Source organism: Somniosus microcephalus, unplaced genomic scaffold, assembly GCF_052327205.1.
Source record: "Somniosus microcephalus isolate GS21.2 unplaced genomic scaffold, FLI_Smic_1.0 unresolved_chr2, whole genome shotgun sequence".
NCBI lineage: Eukaryota > Metazoa > Chordata > Chondrichthyes > Squaliformes > Somniosidae > Somniosus > Somniosus microcephalus.
This window is the reverse complement of record NW_028225180.1, coordinates 3,403,011-3,423,134: the sequence shown is the minus strand read 5'-3', so window position 1 is coordinate 3,423,134 and position 20,124 is coordinate 3,403,011. Positions and strand designations below refer to the sequence as shown.

Sequence of the window (20,124 nt, the reverse complement as noted above, 5' to 3'; positions counted from 1 at the left end):
ACTCCTGCAGCGATGTTCTGGGACTGTGATGAGTGACATGCAACAACCACAACCATCTTCCTTTGTGATAGGTATGACACGAGCCAGTGGAGAGCTTTCCCCCTGATTAATATTGACTTCAATTTTACTAGGGCCCTTTTATGTCACACTCAGTCAAATACTGCCTTGACTTCAAGGGCAGTCATTCTCACCTCACCTCTGGAAATCAGCTCATTTGTCCATGTTTTGACCAATGCGGTAATGAGGTCTGGAGCTGAGTGGTCCTGTCGAAACTTAAACTGAGCGTCAGTGAGCATGTTATTGGTGAGGAAATGCCAATTAATAGCATTGGCGACGACACAATTTATCACTTTGCTCATTTTACCAGTCTATATCCTCCTGAAGCCTACTACTGTCCCCCTCAGTGTTTACTACATTGCCGATTTTTGGGTCATCTACAAACTTCAAATTATGCCCTTCATCATATACATATAAAACTATATCATTAATATTTATCAAAATAATCAGTGGTCCGAATAGCGACCACTGGGGGACAACACTGTATACTTCCCTCCAGTCTGAACAACATCCATTCACCATTCCTCTTTGTTTTCTGTCGCTTAGCCAATGTCTGATCGCCACTGCAACTGCCCCTTTGGTCCTAACAAGATTAATCAATGAACTTTATTAAATTCAGTTTTAACGTCCATATAAACTACGCCAACCACACTACACTCATAAACCCTCTACCTTACTTCATCAAAAACTCAATAAAGATTGCCAGACACACTTTGCCGTTGTCATTTATTAATCCATGTTTTCTTTTCCAAGTGACAGATAATTATCTCCGAGAATATGGCCTCTAGAAGTTTCCCCACAACCTTCGTTAGCCTGACTGGCCTGTAGTTACAGGGTTAATCTCTCTCTCCTTTTTTAAACAGAGTTTAACATTTGCTTCCCTACTATCATCTGGCACCAGTCCAATATCCAAGGAGGATTGAAAGATTCTGGCCAGATCCTGCGCTACTTCCACCACTCCTTCCCTCAGCAACCCTCATACATCCCATCCGGACTGCGGAAATGTTCTACTTTACTGTGGTACAAAACGTGCTGGATTGAAAGGAGTTAACTGAAGTTGTTTGTTCAGTTACTATAAATAATGCCAGTCTCCATGGGTTAACTGAAGCTGTTTGTTCAGTGACTGTAATTAATGACAGTCTCCATGGACCCTAATTGCATCAGTTCAGGGTTTCCCTCTTCTATTAATAGGGGATTCCTTTCAAAATGTTATCCCGTAGTGAAAGTGAGAGCATCACCTCCTGCACTAACAGGGATCAGCACGCTGCTGCACAGAGAGGTAGTCAGAATATGACAACAGTAGACTGGAATGTTACAACACTGGATCAGAATCTGAGAACAATAGATTGGAATGTTACAACCATGGACAGGATTTACATCTGGGAGTTTCACCACCTTTCTGCATCTTATGATAGACTACCATTAGAATTGCGGATTTATTTCACACTTAAGATTATTCAACACTTTTACTATCCGCTCATTGCTGCTGTTGGTGTTCCTGGTAAGTTTTTCTATCCAGCTAGTATACTAACCATGTTTAACTGCATTACTGTTCTTGTCATGTACTCTCCCCTCCTTGTTGCTGTTGTTCCCGATAAGTCTCTGTATACAACTATTAACTCTGCAAACTGTTGCTAACTGCATTACTGTTCATTTAATTTACTTTCTCATCTTTGCCTTGTTATTTCTCTATATCCAGCAATCAGAACTGTAATCCTCTGAATCACCACCTCCACAGTATCAGCCGTCTCTACCTGTCTCAGACATTCCACTGCAATAACCCAATTTGCTAAATCTAGACTCAACTATCCCTAATCTCTCCTGGCCGGCCTCCCAGTTACAAGCCTCCATAAACTAGAGCTCATCCAAAACTCTGCTGTCCATAACCTAACATGCATCATGAGCCGTTCACACATCTCCCATGTGTTCACTGACCTACATTTACTGCCGATCAGGCAACACCTCGAGCTTAATTTTCTCCTCCTTGTGTTCAAATCCCAACATAGCCTCACCCCTCCTATTAATATCAGTCCCCTAGTCTTTTCCCATTGTCATGCAAATTGTTCCCTTCAAGAGTTGATCCACTTCCCCTTTTAAAGGTAATTTACTTTTTCTCTGTACCTCTCCCAGTCTTTCAGTCTCTTTTATTCTTTCTCTCCTTCTCTCTTTCTCTCTCTTTCTATGTCTCCTTGTCATATAATCTTAAAATGGTTTACCACAGTAGGACGCCATTCGGCCCATTGTGTCCGTGCCATCTTTTTGAAAGAGCTATCTAATTAATCCTAATCTTTAGCCAGAGCCTTGTAAAAATGTCCCCTTCAACTGCTAATCCAATTCCATTTCCAGACTTACTTTTGAATTTGCTGCCATCACGTTCTCAGACAGTTCATTGCAGATCACAACAACTCACTGCATGAAGAAAATTCTCCTCATCTCTCCTCTGGTTCATTTGCCAATTACATACAATCTGTAACTTCTGGTTACCCACCATTCTGCCACTGGAAACAGATTCGACTTATGTACACTATTAAACCCATCATGATTTTGACCATCGTTATTGAAGTTCCCATTATGGAAAAGGACAAAGATAAACCATGTGTATAATTTCTCAATTGGGGAAAGGCTGATTTTACAAAGCCACGATCTGATTTACCAAGAGTGGAATGGAAACAGTTACTTGAAGGAATGTCAGTGCCAGCAGTGGGAAGCATTCGAGGAGGAGGTATTGAGGTTACGGAGCAATTATGCATCCAAAAAAAAAAAGGATGTGACCCCCAATTCTAGAGTCCCCTGGATGTCACGTATCATACACGTTCGGATAAGGAAAAAAAGGGAAGTATTTGACAGATACCGAGAGCTCAATACTAAAGAAACCCTAGAGGAGTATAGGAAGTGCAGGGGCACAATTAACAATGCAATTAGAAAGGCAAAGAAAGGGCATGAAAAAATATTGCCAAGTAAAATTCAGGAAACCGAAAGATGCTTTATAAATATATAACGAGCAAGGGCATAACTAAGGAAAGAGAAGGGCCTATTAGAGACCGAAAAGGTTACCTGTGTATGGAGGTGGAAGACGTGGGTATGGTTCTTAATAAGCACGTTGCCTTTGTCTTCACAGCAGAGAGGAATGCTGCGGACATGATAGTTAAAGAGGTGGAGTGTCAAATATTAGACGAGATAAACATAGTGAGAGAGGAAATATTAAGGGGATTAGCATCTTTGAAAGTAGATAAATCACGAGGAATGTATTAAATGTATTTGAGGCTGTTAGTAGATGTAAGAGAGGCAATAGCAAAGGCTCAGACTATCATTTTCCAATCCTGTCTGGCTACTGGCGTGGTGCCAGAGGACAGGAGGGCTGCTCATGTTGTAACGCTGTTTACAGAGTGAGAAAGGGATAAGACAAATACAGGCCAATCAGCCTAACCTCGGTGTTGGAAAATAATGGAAAAATTCTGACAGCCAGTATAACTCGGCATTTAGAAGGCACTGATCAATCAAGGACAGTCAGCATGAATTTTTTAAGCGAAGGGCATATCTCAGTAAGTTGATTGAATATGTTGATGGGGTAATGAGGAGGTTTGATGAGGGTAGTGCATTTGATGTATTCCACATAGATATCAGCAAGGCCTTTGGGAAGTTCCCACATGATAGGTTAGTCAAAAAAGTAAATGTCCATGGAACCTAAGGGAAAGTTGCAAGTTGGATCCAAAATTGTTTCATTGGCAGGAAGCCAAAGGTAATGGTCGACAGGTGATTTTGTGACTGGAAGGCTGTTTCCAGTGGGGTACCACAGAGCTCCGTAGTAGGTCCCCTGATCTTTGTGGTATATATCAATGAATAATACTTCAATGCTGAGGCCATGTTTAAGAAGTTTGTATATGATACAACAATTGGCCATATGTTTGATAGTGAGGAAGATAGATGCAACCGGCAGGAAAATATCAATGAACTGGTCAGGTTGGAAGAAAAGTGGCAAATGGAATTCAATCCAGAGAAGTGTGAGGTAATGCATTTGGGGAGGGCTAAAAATGCAAGGGAATACGCAATACATGCTAGGGTAATGAGAAGTGTAGAGGATCAGAGGGACCTTGGCGTGCATGTCCACAGATCCATAGAAGTAGCACGACATGTAGCCTAGGCATAGAACATAAGAACAGGGAAGTTATGCTGGAACTGTATAAAACACTAGTTAGGACACAGCTAAGTGCACTGCATATCGTTCTGTTCAGCACATTACAGGAAATATGTGACTGCACTGGATAGTGTACAGAGGAGATTCACGAGGATGTTGCCATGATTGGAGAATGTTAGCTGTGAGGAAAGATTGAATAGGCTGGGGTTGTTACTTTGGAACAGAGGAGGCTGAGGGGATATTTAATTAAGCTGTATTAATTTATAAGCAGCCTCGATAGAGTGGATAGATAGCATCTATTCCCCTTAGCAGAGAGGTCAATAACCAGCGGGCATAGAATTAAATGTAATTTTTAGAAGGATTAGAAGGGAGATGAGTAGATTTTTTCACCCACCCATAGGGCAGAGCGGGAAAGTGGGATTAGGCTGGATAACCTTTTCAGCTGACGCACACAAGATGGAAAAATAGCCTCCTTCTGTTCCACAAATTTCTATGTTTCCATCTTTTTGTTTCTTAATCTTCCCTGCTCTAAAGCAACAATCCATGTTTCGCCAGTCTCTCCACGTAACTGATGTCCCAGAGCCCTGGTACCATTCTGCTAAATCTCTACGCCTTCTCTAATCCTTGACATGCTTGTCAAAGTTTGCTGCGCAGAATTGGACACAATGCTCCAGCAGGAGCTTAACCAGAGATTTGTAAATGGTTAGCATTTATTGCTGGATTTTGTTACACTGTGTCACTGTTTGTAAACCCAATGACTCAGTAAACATAGAAACATAGAGATAGGAACAGGAGTAGGCCATTCGGCCCTTCGAGCCTGCTCCGCCATTCAATGAGATCATGGCTGATCTTCGTCTGAGATCTTAGCTGATCGTACCAGTTCAGTACCCCGTCCCCGCCTTTTCTCCGTAACCCTTAATCCCCTTAGCCTTCAGAAATATATCCAATTCTCTCTTGAAAATATTTATTGAATTAGCCTTCACAGCCCTCTGTGGCAGGGAATTCCACAGGCTCACCACTCTTTGAGTGAAGAAATTCTTCCTCATCTCTGTTTTAAATGATTTGCCCGCTATTTTTAGACTGTGGCCCCTGGTTCTATGCTCCCCTGCCATTGGAAACATTCTCTCTGAATTCAGCCTGTCCAGGCCTGCCATAATTTTATATGTTTCGATGAGATCCCCTCTCAATCTTCTAAACTCCAGTGAGTACAAGCCCAAACTATTCAATCTCTCCTCGTAGGTCATTCCCGCCATTCCAGGTATCAGCCTGGTGAATCGCCGCTGCACTCTTTCCATGGCAAGAACATCCTTCCGCAGATGGGGCGACCAAAACTGTACACAATACTCCAGATGCGGTCTCACCAGCACCTTGTACAGCTGTAGTAAGGTATCCCTATTCCTATACTCGAACCCCCTTGATATGAAGGCCAACATACCATTTGCCTTCTTAATCGCCTGTTGCACCTGCATGCTCTCCTTCAGTGACTGGTGCACAAGAACACCCAGGTCCCTCTGCACTTCCCCATCTCCCAATCTATTGCCATTTAGATAATAATCTACCCTCCTGTTTTTACCCCCAAAGTGGATAACCTCGCATTTATCCACATTATAGTGCATCTGCCACGTATCCGCCCATTCCCCCAACCTGTCCAAATCGCACTGTAGCCTCCTGACATCCTCATCAGAGCCCACCCCTCCTCCTAGTTTAGTGTCGTCAGCGAATTTGGAAATATTGCATCCAATTCCCTGATCCAGATCATTTATATATATTGTGAACAGCTGGGGTCCCAGGACAGATCCTTGCGGCACCCCGCTGGTCACTGCCTGCCACTCCGAAAACGAGCCGTTTATTCCAACTCTCTCTTTTCTATCCGCCAGCCAGTTCTCTATCCACGTTAATACTTTGCCCCCACTCCAATGAGCCTTAATTTTGCATGATAATCTTTTGTGTGGAACCTTATCGAAGGCTTTCTGGAAGTCAAGGTACACCACATCCACTGGTTCTCCCCCATCTATTTTACCAGTTACTTCCTCAAAAAATTCCAGCAGATTAGTCAAACACGATTTACCCTTTGTAAATCCATGTTGACTCTGTCCGATCCTTTCCCCATTTGTCAAGTGCTCCGCTATTTTATCCTTAATAATGGACTCTAGCATTTTGCCCACAACCGATGTAAGGCTTACTGGTCTATAATTCCCTGCTTTCTCTCTACCCCCCTTTTTAAATATTGGGGTAACATTAGCTACCCTCCAATCCACGGGTACTGTTCCCGAGTCAATGGAGTTCTGGAAGATGATCCTTAGAGCATCTGCTATCTCCAGGGCCACCTCCTTAAGTACCCCAGGATGTAGTTTATCAGGCCCCGGGGATTTGTCGGCCTTCAGTCCCCTCAACTTACCCAACACCATATCCCTAGAGATATTAATTTCTGTCAGCTCCTCCCTCTCATTAGTCCCTATGTTTGCCGATATTCCTGGGAGGTTATTTGTGTCCTCCTTTGTGAATACAGAACCAAAGTATGTGTTTAATTGGTCTGCCATTTCCTTATTCTCCTTTATATATTCTCCCGAATCGGACTGCAAGGGACCGACTTGGGATTTTACCAGTCTTTTCCTCCTGATATACCGATAAAAGCTTTTGCAGTCTGTCTTTATGTTTGCTGCAAGTTTACTTTCGTATTCTATTTTCCCCTTCCTGATTAATCCCTTTGTCCTCTTTTGCTGTATCCTGTACTGCCCCCAATCTTCCGGTCTGGTGCTTTTTTTTGCCAGTTGATATGCCCTTTTTTTTGATTTTATGCTGTCCCTAATTTCCCTCGTTATCCACGGTTGAGCCACCTTTTTAGGTTTATTTTTATGCCAAACCGGTATAAACATGTTCTGGAATTCTTCCATTCTATCTTTGAATGCTTGCCATTGTCTATCCACTGTCAATCCCCCCAGAAACACCACCCAATCAATCTTACCCAATTCCCGTCTCATACCCTCATAATTCCCTTTATTTAAGTTCTGGACCTTAGTCTCTGATTCAATTTCCTCACTCTCCATCTCGACTGAGAGCTCGATCATATTATGATCGCTCTGACCCAAGGGGCCTCGTACAAGAAGATTGTTGATAAGTCCCTTCTCATTGCACAATACCCAGTCTAAAATGGCCTGATCTCGAGTCGGCTCCTCGACATATTGGTCCAGATAACCGTCCCGAAAACATTCCAGGAATTCCTCCTCCTCAGAATTTTTACTAATTTGGGTAGTCCAATCAATATGTAAATTAAAGTCACCCATGATGACAGCTGTGCTCTTATCGCACGCTTCTCTAATTTCCCTTATTATGCCTTCCCTCACCTCCATATTACTATTTGGAGGCCTATATATCACACCCACTAACGTTTTCCTCCCCTTGCTATTTCTCATTTCTACCCATACAGATTCCGTTTCATCCGAGTTAATATCCTTCCTTTCCATTGCATTAATCCCCTCCTTTACCAGCAATGCTACCCCACCTCCCCTACCTTTTTGCCGATCCTTCCTAAATATTGTATATCCCTGGATGTTAAGTTCCTTTAACAGACGTCGCAACTTGTCCTGCCAGCATCACAGATTTGTGTAAGTACAGCCGAGGTCTCTCTGATCGTACATCCGTTTTAAATTGGTACCTTTTAGCTTACATTGCCTCTACTCATACCAGCTACCAAAATGTATCACTTCACCCTCCTCTGTGTAAAATGGTATCTGCCATATATCTGCCCATCTCACCAGGCTGTCTGTGTCCTCCTCACGTCTGTTGCTACTCTTCTGATTGTTTATTAACATTGCTGACTTTGCTGACATCTGCAAACTTTGAAATTATGCATTGTATACTCAAGTCTATCGCATTGATGTACATGGAAAGAGCAATGCCCCCAACACCGAACCATGGGGAACACCACTGTGTATTTCCTTCCAGTCTGAAAAACAACCGGGTAGTACTACTCTCTGTTTTCTGTCTCTTAGCCAAAATCCGAAACATGTTGCCACTGCTACTTTAATCACATGGACTTCAATTTTGTTATCATGTGATACTTCATCAAAAGCTTTTTGAAAGGATAGCGAAATCGGGAAAATGTGGGCAGTAGCAATCTTAGAATCATAGAATTGGTGAACCAAGTTGTATTGACGCCCTGCCCTGATCATAGGCCACGCCTGGTTTCAAACAATGAATTACAAAATCATTAATTTTAATCCCATTTTCTTATTTATATTAATTTATTCTCAGGATAAAATAATGCTGTCAAGGCAGGTATTACTTGCCCATCCCTAGTTAACCATGAGAAAGTGCTGGACCTACATCTTGAGCCGCTGCAGTCCGTGTGGGAAGGTGCTCCCACAAAACTGTTACAGAAGGAATTTCAGGCGTTTGATCCAGTGACGATGAAGGAACAGCGGTTTGTTTGAAGGGTATGGTAGCATAGTGGTTATGATGCTGGACAAGTAATCTACAGATGCCTGGACAAATGATCCTGAGTTCAAATCCCACCAGCTGGGGAATTTAAATTCAATTAATTAAACAATTCAGGAAGAAAAAGCATTGTGACCATGACAATACCAGATTGTTGTCAAACACATCTGGTTCACTAATGTCCTTTAGGGAAGAAAATATGCCGTCCTTACACATTCTGGACGATGTGTGACTCCAGACCCACAGCAATGTACTTGAGTATTAGCTGCTCTTCTGAAATGGCCTAGCAGGCCTCCCAGTTGTATACACCCGCTCACCATAACCTTCACAATGGCAGTTAGGGAAGGGCAATCAATACTGGCCTTGCCAGCGATTCCCACACCCCAAGAATGACTTTTTTAAAGTCAATTTCTGGAAGCTGTTTGAGTTGAAGAGAGACATTGGAGGTGCTGATCATTTGAGCTACAGTCCGATCCGAATTCTACCCCCTTGCCTGTGCCTTGACCCCTGATGCCAATTGTAGGAATCCAGCTGCAGCTCTGGGGTGAAAGGTACTTACGGTAAAATACTAAACAGAAACAATCTAACGTTTGGCATTTTCAGGATACAACTCCTTTACTGGACACTTGCCAAAGCTTTGGGGCTGAATACGTGGATGAGAATTTTAAAATCGAGGCATTGCCGAACCGGGAGACAATGTAAGTCAGCCAGCACAGGGGAGATGGGTGAATGGGACTTGGTGCGAATTAGGACACGGAGAGCAGAGTTTTGGATCAGAATGAAATTATTGTTATTAATTTTGGATATAACCTTGTATCTCCATACCCCTGGTGCAATCTGTCATGGAAGGTAACAAATGACTCTGAATGGGTTCATGCCGAACCTTTCAGAGGCAAAGTTGAAGCCCAATTCGTCAGCACGCTGTGACAGTTAATATGTGCCGATTTCGGCAGACAAGGACCGAGAAATTCATCTCAGGCGGTGGCGCTAAATATGCAGTGGCGTTAAACGGGCGGTAGAGCATCATAACAACATAAGGAATAGGAGCAGCAGTAAACCATTCGAACCTGCTCCGCCATTCAATTTGATCAAGGCTGATCTTGTAGCTCATCTCCACTTTCCTGCACTATCCCCATATCCCTTGATTCCCTTTATATTCAAAAATCTATCGATCTCTGTCTTGTATATACTCAACGACTGAGCCTCCACAGCCATCTGGGGTAGAGAATTCCAAAGATTCATCATCCTCTGAGTGAATAAATGTCTCCACATCTCAGCCCTAATTGGCTGACCACTCATTCTGAGGCTGTGACCCCTGGGTTTAAATTCCCCAGCCAGGGGAAACATCCTCCCTGCATCTACCCTGTCAAGTCCTCTAAGAATGGTGTATCTTTCAATGAGATCACCTCTAACTCTTCTGAACTCTAGGGAATATAGGCCTAGTTTATTCTATCGCTCCTCATTGGTCAGTGTCCAATCCCAGGAGCCAGTCTGGTGAACCTTCATTGAACTCCATCGATGTCAATTATGTCCTTCCTTAGGTAAGGAGGCCAAAACTGTCCACAACTTTCCAGGTATGGTCTCACCGGGGCCCGATATAATTGCAGCAAGACGTCTTTACTCTTATACTTGAATCCACAGAAACCACAGAAACCCCACAGTGCAGATAGAGGCCATTGCGGCCCATCGAGCCTGCACCGACACATATCCCACCCTATCCCCGTAACCCCACGTATTTAATCCCCCTAACACTAAGGGTCAATTTATCATAGCCAATCATCCTAACCCGCACATCTTTGGACTGTGGGAGGAAACCGGAGCACCCGGAGGAAACCCACGCAAACACGGGGAGAATGTGCAAACTCCACACAGACAGTCACCCGAGGCTGGATTTGAACCCGGGTCCCTGGCACTGTGAGGCAACAGTGCTAACCACTATGCCACCATGCTGCCCTCTTGCTATAAAGGCCAACGTACCATTTGCTTTCCTTAATTGTTGATGTACTTTCATATAAACTTTCAGTGATTCATGTACTAGGATGCCCAGGTCCCTCTGAACACCAACATTTCCCAATCCCTCGCCATTTTAAAAATGCTCTGCTTTTCTATTTTTCATACCAAAGTGGACAACATCACATTTCTCCACGTTATATTACATGTGTCATGTTATTCCCCACTCACATAGCCTATCTCCATCCCCTTGAAGCATCCTTGCATGCTCCTCACAACTTGCATTCCCACCCAGCTTTGAATCATCTGCAAAATTGGATATATTACATTTGGTCTCCTCATCCAAATCATTGACGCAGATTGTAAATAGACGAGGCCCCAGCACTAATCCTTGCGGTCCCCCACTACTTACAGCCTGCCAAACCGAAAATGACCCGTTTATTCCTACTCTTTGTTTTCTGTCCGTTAACCAATCCTCAATCCATGCTGGTATATTATCCCCAATCCAATCAGCCCTAATTTTGTTTATTTACCACTTGTGTGGCACATTATCGACTGCCTTCTGAAAATCCAAATACACCACATCCATGGTCCCCTTATCTATACTGCTAGTTACAATGTAAAGATTTGTCAAATACAATTTCCCTTTTACAAATCCGTGTTGACGCTGCCCAATTCTATTATCATTTTCTAAGTGCCCTGTTATGACGCCCTTAATAATAGACTCAAGCATTTCCCTACTACTGATGTCATGCTAACTGGGCAGTAGTTCCCCATTTTCTCTCTCCCTCCTCTCTTAAATAGTGGGGTTACATTTGCTACCTGCGTTACACGGAGCACCTGATATTCAGTTCCACCACAGTCAATGACGGATTTCTAGGCCTATGTCTTCAATTCTTAATACTAATTTTCCAGCAAAGGTTTCACCGTGACTCTTTGAAGCCACTTCTGTGTCAAAGAACTAGTCTCAGTAATCCTGCAGCATCAAAACCCGTGTCTCTCAAAATGCATGGTTCCCTCTTTAAAAAAACAAAATCCATTCCGGCTCTTCGTAACTTTCAATGAACACCTAAGCAAGAGGGAGGAGCCACAGCCAGTGTCTCAGAACCATTCATAATGTCTTTTTTAAGAGACTAGCAGTAAAACAGACTTTCTAAAGAAACGAAGCCAGTCCGAAAAGCTTTTTGAAGAGAAATGACTAGTCACTCAAGCTACTTAAAGAGACAGGACCAGTCACATAAGCTTTTCAAAGAGACAGGCCCTATCTAACAGGATTTTCAAAGAGGACCATTCACACATGCTTTTTAAAGAGACTAGACCTAACATTCAAGAATTTGAGAGAAAAGACCAGTCACACATTGTTTAAAGAGAAACGACCGTTGACACAGGCTTTCATAGAATCATAGCATGGTTACAGCAGGGAAGAAGACCTTTCGGCCTGTCGAGCCCACATCAGCTCTCTGCAAGTTCATCTCAGCTAGTCCCACTGCCCCACTGTTTCCACGTGCATTGTTTTCTTTCAGTTACTTATCTAACTCCCTTTCGAAAGTCGTGATTGAGTCTGCCTCCACCAGCATTTCAGCCAGTGCGTTACAGATCCTAACCACTCGCTGTGTAAAAAAGTGTTTTTCTTATGTCGCCTATGGTTCTTTTGTCAATCACCTTACATCTGTGTCCTCTGGCCCAAGATCCATCTGCCAATGGGAACAGTTTATTTCTATCTGCTCTGTCCAGAACCATCATGATTTGAACCCCGCCATCAAATCTCCTCTCAATCGTCTCTGCTCCAAGGAGAACAACCCCAGTTTCTCCAGTCTATCTACATATCTGAAGGTCCCCATCCCTGGAATCATTCTCGTAAATCTTTTCTGCACCCTCTCTAAGGTATTCACATCCATCCTGACGTGCGGTGCCAAGAATTGGACACAATATTCCAGTTCAGGCCAGACCAGTGTTTTATACAGATTCATCATAATTTCCACACTTTTGTACTCTATACCTCCATTCAGGAAGCACAGAATCATGTAAGCTTGTTTACCCACTTTCTCAAACTGCCCTGCCACCTTCAATGATTTCTGCACATATACCCCGTAGGTCTACCTGTTCATGCACCACCTTTTGTGAATGTATTCTTTAGTTTATATTTTCTCTCCTCAATCTTTCTACCAAGATCTATCACTTCGCTTTTTACTGCGTTAAACTTCATGTACCACGTGTCCGCCCATTCCACCAGCCTGTCTATTTCCTCTTGAAATCTATCGCTATCCTACTCACGGTTTACTACATTTTTAAAGACACAGGACCAGTCACACAGATTTTGTCAGGAGACATACTCAGTCATACAGGCTTATTAAACAGACAGAACCAGTCGCACATGCTTTTTAAAGAACCAGGACTAGTCAGACAGTCTTTTTAAAGACACAGGACCAGTCACTCAGGCTTTTTAAAGTGAAAGGAACACTCACAAAGGCTTTTTCAAGGAACATGATCAGACACACAGGCTTTTTAAAGAGGCAGCACTATTCACACAGTCTTTTAAAAGAGACAGGACCTGTCACACAGGCTTTTTAAAGAGACAGAACCAGTAACACAGGCTTTTTAAAGAGACAGAACCAGTCACACAGGCTTTTGAAAGAGACAGGACCAGGCACACAGGCTTTTAAAAGAGAAAGAATGGTGTAAGCAAAAGGGCCCAGAAATTCCTTCTCGGTCGTCGACACGAAACAGATGGTTTTGTATCGGAAATTCCAGGCCCCCATATCTGTCCTTACAGATTATTAGACCATTGCTGTTCGTTCACAAATTCTAATCTGGTCCTGAATATGACCCCTTAGAACCTGCTTAGTTTGCAGACTATTAATTTTAATAGTTCAGACCAAGAAACGAGGTGAGGCGGAACCCGGTATAAAAACTGGCGCGAGCAACGAGGCCTGACGAATTCGGACCAGGGAGCGAGGTGAGGCAGAGCCCGGTATAAAAACCAGTGCGAGCACCGAGGCCCGACCAGTTCAGAACACGGAGCGAGGTGAGGCAGAGCCCGGTATAAAAACCAGCGCGAGCACCGAGGCCCGACCAGTTCAGAACACGGATCGAGGTGAGGCGGAGCCCGGTAGAAAAACCGGCATGAGCACCGAGGCCAGACCAGTTCAGACCCGGGAGCGAGGTGAGGCGGAGCCAGGTATAAAAACCGGCGCGAGCACCGATGCCCAACCAGTTCGGACCAGGGAGCGAGGTGAGGCAGAGCCCGGTATAAAAACCGGCACGAGCGCCGAGGCCCGACCAGTTCGGACCAGGGAGCGAGGTGAGGCGGAGACCGGTATAAAAACTGGCGCGAGCACCGAGGCCTGACCAGTTCGACCAGGGAGCGAGGTGAGGCGTAGCCCGGTATAAAAACCGGCGCGAGCACCGAGGCCTGACCAGTTTGAACCAGGGAGCGAGGTGAGGCGGAGCCCGGTATAAAAACCAGCGCGAGCGCCGAGGCACGACCAGTTCGGACCAGAGAGCGAGGTCAGCTGGAGACGGTATAAAAACTGGAGCGAGCACCGAGGCCTGAGCAGTCCAGACCAGGGAGCAAGGTGACGCATACCAACTCAGCAGCGGGGAGAGAGGTAAAAAGTAATCAGAGTGTGACGTCAGCAGGGAGCAGGTAAGTGATTGGTTGGTGAGCATTTCTCTTTTTTAAATTTTTAACTCTGTGGTTTATAGATGCTAAGATCTTTCTGATGTAGCGGGGACTGTTGGTAAACCATACAAGCGCCTTAGAGTTATCTTTAATTTGTGATTGTGAATTAATTTAAATTAATTAAAGGGTAAGTCATGCCAGGAGAACCCAGCCCCGTGTTATGCTCCTCCTGCTCTCTGTGGGAATTCAGGGACACTGCCGGTGTCCCTGATGACCACCTGTGCCAGAAATGCATCCAGCTGTGGCTACTATCAGACCGCATTGTGGTGCTGGAGCTGCGGACAGATGGGCTTTGGAGCATTCACGATGCTGAGAGGGTCGTGGATAACACGTTTGATGAGGTGGTCACACCGCAGGTAAGGGCTGCACAGGCAGAATGGAAATAGGTGACCATCAGGCAGTGCAGTAGAGGCAGGCAGGTAGAGCAGGGGACCCCTGTGGCCATCCCTCTCTCAAACAAGTATATCGATTTCGATACCATTGAGGGGGATGACTTACCAGAGGAAGGCAGCAGCAGCCACCTTCCCGGCACCAGGGGTGGTTCTGCTGCTCAGGAAGGGAGGAAAAAGAGTGGGAGTACAATAGTGGTAGGGGATTCTATCTTAAGGGGAACAGATAGGCGTTCCTGTGGCCATAGACATGACTCCAGGATGGTTTGTTGCCTCCCTGGTGCCAGGGTCAAGAATGTCACTGAACGGCTGCAGGGCATTCTGAAGGGGTCGTGGTTCACATTGGGAACAATGTCATGGGTAGGAAGAGGGATGAGGTCCTGCAGCAAGAATTTGGGGAGCTAGGTAGCAGATTAAAGAGCAGGACCTCAAAGGTTGTAATCTCTGGATTATTCACGGTGCCACGTGCTAGTGAGTATAGGAATAGGAGGATAGAGCAGATGAATGCGTGGCTAAAGAGTTGGTGCAGCAGGGAGGGCTTTAGTTTCCTGGATCACTGGGCCTGCTTCTGGGGAAGGTGGGACTTGTACAAGTCAGACGGATTGCACCTGAACCAGAGCGTGACAAATATCCTTGCGGGGAGGTTTGCTAGCACTGTTCTGGGGGGTTTAAACTAAAATGGCAGGGGTTGGAAACCTGAGCAGGGAAACAGAGGAAAGGGAAACAGGGATGAAAGCAAAAGATCGGAAGGAGATAAACAAAAGTGGCAGTCAGAGAAATCAACGGTTTAAATCAAACGTGGCCACAGTAAACAATAATTCTAATAGGTCTAAGAGCGTTCAAAAAAAAGCCTGAAGGCTTTGTGTCTTAATGCAAGGAGCATTTGTAATATGGTGGACGAATTGGCTGTGCAAATAGAGGTAAACGAATATGATTTGGTTGGGATTACGGAAACGTGGCTCAAGGATGGCCAAGACTGTGAATTCAACATCCAGGGGTATTCGATATTCAGGAAAGATAGGCAAAAAGGAAAGGGAGGTGGGGCAGCATTACTGGTTAGAGAAGGGATTAGTACAATCGTAATGAAGGACATTAGCTCTGATCATGTGGAATCTGTATGGGTAGAATTGAGAAATACTAAGGGGAAAAAACATTAGTGGGAGTGGTATGTAGACCTCCCAACACTAAGGCAGAGGTTGGGGGTGGCATTAAAAGGGAAATTAAAGAGGCGTGCAATAAGGGCACAGCAGTCATCATGGGGGACTTTGATCTACTTATAGATTGGGTCAACCAAATTAGTAACAACACCGTGGAGGAGGAATTCCTGGAGTGTGTACGGGATGGTTTCCTGGAACAATATGTCGAGGAACCAACCAGAGATCAGGCCATCTTAGACTGGGTTTTATGTAACGAGAAAGGATTAATTAGCAATCTTGTTGTACGAGGCCCCTTGAGTCTGAGCGATCATAATATGATCGAATTCTTCATTAAGATGGAGAATGAAGTAGTTGACTCAGAGACCAGGGTCCTCAATTTAAATAAAGGAAACTACAATGGCCTGAGGAGCGAGTTGGGTAGGATTGACTGGGGAATGGCACTCAAAGGGTTGACGGTGGATAGGCAATGGCAAACATTCAAAGACCGAATGGATGAGTTACAGGATTTGTTCATCCCAGTTTGGCATAAAAATAAAACAAAAAAGGTGACTCAACCGTGGCTAACAAGGGAAATTAGGGATAGCATAAGATTCAAGGAGACGACATATAAATTGGCCAGAAAAAGCAATAATCCTGAGGATTGGGAGCAGTTTAGGATTCAACAAAGGAGGACAAAGAGATTAATTAAGAAAGGGAAAATAGAATATGAGAGTAAGCTAGCTGGGAACATAAAAACTGACTGTAAAAGCTTTTATAGATATGTGAAGAGAAAAAGATTGGTGAAGTCAAGCGTAGGTCCCTTAAGTCAGAATCAGGGGAATTTATAATGGGAAACAAAGAAATGACAGACCAACTAAATTCATACTTTGGTTCTGTCTTCACAAAGGAGGACACAAATAACTTCCCAGAGCTGCCGGGGAACATAGGGCCTGATGAAAGTGTGGAACTGAAAGAAATCAGTATTTGTAGGGAAATGGTGTTAGGAAAATTGATGGGACTGAAGACCGATAAATCCCCAGGGCCTGATAATCTACATCCCAGGGTATTTAAGGAAGTGGCCCTAGAAATAATAGATGCATTGCTGGTCATCTTCCAGAACTCGATAGACTCTGGAACAGTACCCATGGATTGGAGGGTAGCTAATGTTACCCCACTATTCAAAAAAGTTGGCAGAGAAAACGCGGCAAATTATAGACCGGTAAGACTGACATCGGCAGTGGGGAAAATGCTAGAATCTATTACAAAGGATGTAATAGCAGTGCACTTGGTAAGCAGTGACAGGATCGGACAAAGTCAACATGGATTTACAAAAGATAAATCATGCTTGACTAATCTACTGGAATTTTTTCAGGATGTAACTGGTAAAATAGATCAGGGAGAACCAGTGGATGTGGTGTATTTGGACTTTCAGAAGGCTTTCGATAAGGTCCCACTTAAGAGAGTAGCGTGCAAAATTAAGGCACATGGGATGGGGGCAAGGTATTGACTTGGATACAGAACTGGTTGGCGGACAGAAAGCAAAGAGTTGGAATAAATGCGTCATTTTCTGAGTGGCAGGCAGTGACGAGTGGGGTACCGCAAGGATTGGTCCTAGGACCCCAGCTGTTCACAATATATATTAATGATCTGGACGTGGTAATTGGATGTAATATCTCCACATTTGCAGACGAAACAAAGCTGGGTTGGAGGGTAAGGTGTGAGGAGGATGTCGTGAAACTCCAGTACGATTTGGACAGATTGGGTGATTGGGCAGAAACATGGCAAATGCACTTTAATGTGGATAAATGTGAGGTTATCCACTTTGGTGGCAGAAACAGGAAGGAAGTTAATTATTTGAATGGCAATAGATTGGGAGAAGGGGAAGTGCAAAGAGACCTGGGTGTTCTTGTGCACCAGTCGCTGAAGGTAAGCATGCAGGTGCAGCAGGCGGTTAAGAAGGCAAATGGTATGTTGGCCTTCGTAGCAAGAGGGTTCGAGTACAGGATCAAGGATATCTCGCTACAGTTGTACAGGGCCTTGGTGAGACCGCACCTTGAGTATTGTGTGCAGTTTTGGTCGCCTTACCTGAGGAAGGACGTTCTTGCCATGGAAGGAGTGCAGCGAAGATTCACCAGGCTGATACCTGGGATGGCAGGAATGACGTATGAGGAGAGATTGTGTCGATTGGGATTATATTCACTGGAGTTTAGAAGATTGAGAGGGGATCTCATCGAAACGTATAAAATTCTGTCAGGCCTGGACAGATTAGATGCAGGAAGGATGTTTATGATGGCCGGGGAGTCCAGAACCAGGGGTCATAGTCTAAGGATAAGGGGTAAGCCATTTAGGACTGAAATGAGGAGGAATTTCTTCACCCAGTGAGTGGTGAACCTGTGGAATTCACTGCCACAGAGGGCGGTGGAGGCCAGTTCATTAAATATATTCAAAAAAGAGTTGGATATATTTCTTAAGTCTAAAGGGATCAAGGGATATGGGGAGAATGCAGGGACAGGGTACTGAATTTGGATGATCAGCCATGATCTCATTGAATGGCGGAGCAGGCTCGAAGGGCCGAATGGCCTACTCCTGCTCCTATCTTCTATGTTTCTTTATATGTATAATTCATGGTTTGTGGGTATCGCTGGCAATGTCAGCCAATCCCTAATTGTCCTTGAGAAGCTGGTGTGAACCACTGCCTCGAACCGCTGCAGTCCTTGTGGTGAAGATACCGCCCAGTGTCTGGCTATGGTAAAGCTGAATGTCCTGCTCGGCCATGTCAGACAGCAGTTAAGATCAACTGGATATGGGCAGCCCAAGTAAGGGAGGCAGGTTTCCATCCTTAAAGGACGTTATCGAACCAGTTGTGTTTTCCGGACAATCCTGTGCTTTACTGATACTAGATTTTTAACTCTAAATATATTTAGTTAACTGAATTTAAATTCCCCAGCTGTCGAGGTTGGATTGAACTCACGTCTCAAAGTTTATTGGTCCAGGCCTCTAGATTACTAGTCCAGTAACATAACCACCATGCTGATGTACTCGGTGTCTACAGATAGTAGTCCGTAACATTATTGACTTCTAGATGTTGGAGATGCTTTGGGGAATCAGGAGATGAGTTACTCACCGCAGAATACCCAGCCTCTGACCTGCTGTAGCAGACGAGGCATTTATGTGGCTGGTCCAGTTGATTTTCTGATCAATGGCGACCCCTAGGATTTCGATGGTGGAGGATTCGGTGATTGCAGTGCCAATGACTGTCAAGTTTAGACTATGTCTTTTTGGAGGCGGTCATCGTCTGGCGCTTGTGCGGAGATAATTTATCTTTTATGACACCAGGGATGTGGGATTTCAATTATGTGGGGAAACTGGAGAAGCAGGCATTCTTTGCCATGGAGGAGAGAAGTCTAGGGATCAATGCGATCATGGCTGAACATCCAAATTCATTACCCAGTCCCTGCTCTTTCCCCATACCCGTTGATCCCTTTAGCCTTAAGAAAAATATCCAACTCATTCTTGAATATATTTAATGAACTGGCCTCCACCGCCTTCTGTTTTAGACAGTTCCACAGGATCCCCAATCTCTGGGTGAAGAAATTCCTCCTCATTACTGCCCAAAATGGACTACCCTTTATCCTTAGACTGTATCCCCTGGTTCTGGACTCCCCGACCATCGGGAGCTTCCTTCCTGCATCTAGTCTGTCCAGTCCTGACAGAATTTTGTAAGTTTCAATGAGGTCACCTCTCATTCATCTAATCTCCAGCGAGTACGAGCACAATCGACCCAATCTCTCCTCATACGTCATTCCTGCCATCCCAGGTATCAGCCTGGTGAATCTTCGCTGAACTCCTTCCATCGCAAGAGCATCCTTCCTCAGATAAGGCAACAAAAACTGCACACAATACTCAAGATGTGATGTCACCAAGGCCCTGTACAACTGCAGCAACACATCCTTGTTCCTGTACTCAAATCCTCTTGCTACGAAGACCAACGTACCATTTGCCTTCTTAACAGCCTGCTGCACCTGCATGCTTACCTTCAGCGACTGGTGCACAAGGACACCCAGGTCTTGTTGCACTTCCCTTTCTCCAAATCTTTTGCCATTTAGATAATAATCTGCCTTCCTGTTTTTGCCACCAAATTGGACAACCTCACATTTATCCATGTTATATTGCATTTGCCATGTTTGTGCCCAATCACCCAACATGTCATAATATCCTGGAGTTTCTCGACATCCGCCTCACAGCACACATGCCCACCCACCTTTGTGCCCCCTGCAAATTTGGAGATATTACATCCAGTTCTCTTGTCTAGATCATTAATATATATTGTGAATAGCT

At 44.4% G+C, this 20,124-nt stretch overlaps 1 pseudogene; it reads left to right on the top strand.

Annotated features, from left to right (window-relative positions):
* Positions 1-1,189: 1,189 nt before the first annotated feature.
* LOC147092043 (uncharacterized) overlaps positions 1,190-20,124 on the top strand; it is a 60,926-nt pseudogene continuing 41,991 nt past the window's right edge.